Source organism: Salvelinus fontinalis, unplaced genomic scaffold, assembly GCF_029448725.1.
Source record: "Salvelinus fontinalis isolate EN_2023a unplaced genomic scaffold, ASM2944872v1 scaffold_0907, whole genome shotgun sequence".
NCBI classification, from domain to species: domain Eukaryota; kingdom Metazoa; phylum Chordata; class Actinopteri; order Salmoniformes; family Salmonidae; genus Salvelinus; species Salvelinus fontinalis.
In genome coordinates this window covers 12,123-15,541 of record NW_026601116.1, presented here as the reverse complement: position 1 = coordinate 15,541, position 3,419 = coordinate 12,123, and the positions used below count along the sequence as shown (strand labels likewise).

Below are 3,419 nucleotides of genomic sequence, written 5' to 3'. Positions count from 1 at the left end.
CATTTTGGAAATCTCAATTCGGCTGGGAAAATGGCTGTAAAAATAGAACTGTTCCACTTAGAGAAATAATTCAAACGTTTTTAGAAACTATAGACTGTTATCTATCCAACAGTAGTAAATATATGCATATTGTAAAATCAAAAATTTCTTAAATTTTAGTCCAGCTGTATTAAACATAACAAACTTGAATGTCACAACATTTAAACAGACATCAAAGTCAGACTCAGACTCTCTCTCTCTCCCTCTACTAATTGGGGAGTTAGTTATACGTATCTTTGGCCAGGCCATGTTGCAGAAAACGGGGGAAGGGTGGGAAGTGGTCGGGGCAGGGGAACAAAGACTTGGGGAGGAGCAACTAAAAGCAGCAGGTGAGGGGTTAGAGACCAAGAGCCCTGTGAATCATAAAAGGCTTCGTTTTTAAACTACATTTTAGTCTGAGATCATTCTTTAAAAAATCAAAAGTCAATTCTATTTCAAGTTCTACATCGACAAATAAAGTTTAAACATCACAGCAATATTCTAGGGGTGGTTTTTGAGGGTCTGAAGGTCAGTTTGAACCCTGTTTGACCCCAACCATGACCAGAACCATCAGAGGGGTTGTGTCCTATATATGAGGGCCTCTCCTAGGTTTGTATTGTGCTCGCTTTGGCAGCACGTATACTAAAATTGGATCGATACAGAGAAGATTAGCATGGCCCCTGCGAAAGGATGACACGCAAATCCGTGAAGCGCTCCTCATTTTCCTCACACGTCGAGAAACTGGAACCAAACAGAGAAGATTGACCGGAGGAATAAATTGCCCATCCCATTCTTCTCAGTCTAAGGAGGAGGGGAATTGCTGGCTGAGAGAAGCTCGGTCTACAGTAGAATGAAGCGTTCCTTATTTTGAATTGGGGAGTGAGACAAGGTTGCAGTCTGAGACCAACTTTATTCAACATTTTGAAAATGAATTGGGGAGTTAGGCACGGTTGCAGGCTGAGTTCAACTTTATTCAAAGTTTAGAAATGAATTGGCGAGTGAGACAAGGTTGCACTCTGAGTCCAACTTTATTCAATATATACAAATGAATTGGAGAGAGAGACAGGGTTTAAAACTTCTTCAGGCTGCAGGGTGAATATTGAAAAAACTGGAAAATATGTGCACATTTTCAAACGGCCTCTTAACCTGTCTAGGATCAGCGTGGCGCTAGCGGCACACCCCCCCCCCCCCCCACTGAAAAACCAGTGCCGCGAAATTCAAAAAAAATATTTTTTTAAAATATTTAACTTTCACACATTAAAGTCCAATACAGCTAATGAAAGACACAGATCTTGTGAATCCAGTCAACATTTCCGATTTTTAAAATGTTTTACAGGGAAGACACAATATGTAAAGATGTACATCTATTACCTAAAAACACATTAGCATAATCCACCATCTTTTATTTGTCCACCAACACCAGTAGCCATCACCAATTCGGCTAAACTAAGATATTTATAGCCCCTAACCAACAAAAAAACTCATTAGATGACAGTCTGATAACATATTTATGGTATGGGATAGGTTTTGTTAGAAAAAAGTGCATATTTCAGGTATATGGCATAGTTTACAATTGCACCCACCATCACAAATGGACTAGAATAATTACAATGAGCAACGTGTTTACCTAACTACTAATCATCAAACATTTCGTAAAAATACACAGCATACACGAATCGAAAGACACAGATCCTGTGAATACAGACAATATTTCAGATTTTCTAAGTGTCTTACAGCGAAAACACAATAAATCGTTATATTAGCTTAGCACATAGCAATTAGCAGCCCAGCATTGATTCTAGCCAAAGTGAGCGATAAAAGTCAACATCGCCAAAAGATATTAATTTTTTCACTAACCTTCTCAGAATTCTTCCGATGACACTCCTGTAACATCACATTACAACATGCATATACAGTTTGATCGAAAATGTTTATATTTAGCCACCAAAATCATGGTTAGACAATGTGAAATGTAGCTCAGCTGGTCAGAAAATGTCCTTGCGCCACTTAGACAGTGATCTACTCTTATACATAAATACTCATAAACGTGACTAAAAAATATAGGGTGGACAGGGATTGATAGACAATTTAATTCTTAATACAATTGCGTTATTACATTTTTTAATTTATCCTTACTTTTCAATACAGTTTGCGCCAAGCGAAGCTACGTCAAAAAACATGGCGTCCTAAGCCACTAAAATGTTTCGACAGAAACACGATTTATCATAATAAAAATGTCCTACCTTGAGCTGTTCTTCCATCAGTATCTTGGGCAAAGGATCCTTTCTTGGGAGAAATCGTCTTTTGGTGGAAAGCTGTCCTCTTGCCATGTGGAAATGTCAACTGAGTTCGGGATGAACTGAAAAGCATGCCCAACTTTTCACATCGTTGCAAAAATAAATGTCCCAAAATCGCACTAAACGGATATAAATTGCTATAAAACGCTTTAAATTAACTACCTTATGATGTTTTTAACTCCTATAACGAGTGAAAAGATGACCGGAGAAATATAACAGGCTAAACTAACGCTTGGAACAGGAGCGGGTCGGTGTCCAGCACGCGCGTTACGCAGCTCCAAAAGAATGACTAGCTTCAGGGTTTTTTCATTTGTAGGGCCTGTGAACGAGCAATCGAGCCCGTTGGACTCGTCATCACGTAAAGGCATCCAGGGGAAGACGTAAGAAGTGTCCGTATAGTCATAGCAACGACAGTGCCCTTTTAAATGACTTCAGAAGAGTGGCCAACATTTCTCAAATCTGACTCCATGTCAGGGAAATTGCTGTAGAATGGGCTCTGTTCCACTTAGAGACAAAATTTCAACTCCTATAGAAACTATAGACTGTTTTCTATCCAATAATAATAATAATATGCATATTGTACGATCAAGGATTTTGTGGGAAGCCGTTTAAAAAATTAGCCAAATTAGCATAAGTAGTCTAAACAGCGCCCCCATCCCCAACAGGTTAAGAAATTTTTGATTTTACAATATGCATATATTTACTACTGTTGGATAGATAACAGTCTATAGTTTCTAAAAACGTTTGAATTATTTCTCTAAGTGGAACAGTTCTATTTTTACAGCCATTTTCCCAGCCGAATTGAGATTTCCAAAATGCGATGTGTCTATTTAAGACCTTGTCTATACAAGGTCATGACACTTAGGACCGTAGAAACACGTCATACGCCTTCATCTGGGTGTAATGCGGAAGTGAGAGTTGAAAGCAGTCGAATATCTCTTCCATGGACTGAATACCACATCTTCTTGTGAGACCTGCGCAGTTAAAAAAAAAATCCGGGCGCGAGGCAGAATCTGGACTCGGCTCATGGAAGACGCTCGTTTAAGTTGAATATGACCTCTAGATACGATATTATTTGATACATGTCACAAAATCATCCTAAAG

At 38.8% G+C, this 3,419-nt stretch overlaps 1 non-coding gene across 1 annotated transcript; it reads left to right on the top strand.

Annotated features, from left to right (window-relative positions):
* The first annotated feature begins 636 nt into the window (after nucleotides 1–636).
* Nucleotides 637–743, top strand: LOC129847642 (U6 spliceosomal RNA). Its single transcript, XR_008758450.1, has one exon. It is a non-coding gene; the product is annotated as a U6 spliceosomal RNA (small nuclear RNA).
* Nucleotides 744–3,419: the final 2,676 nt, after the last annotated feature.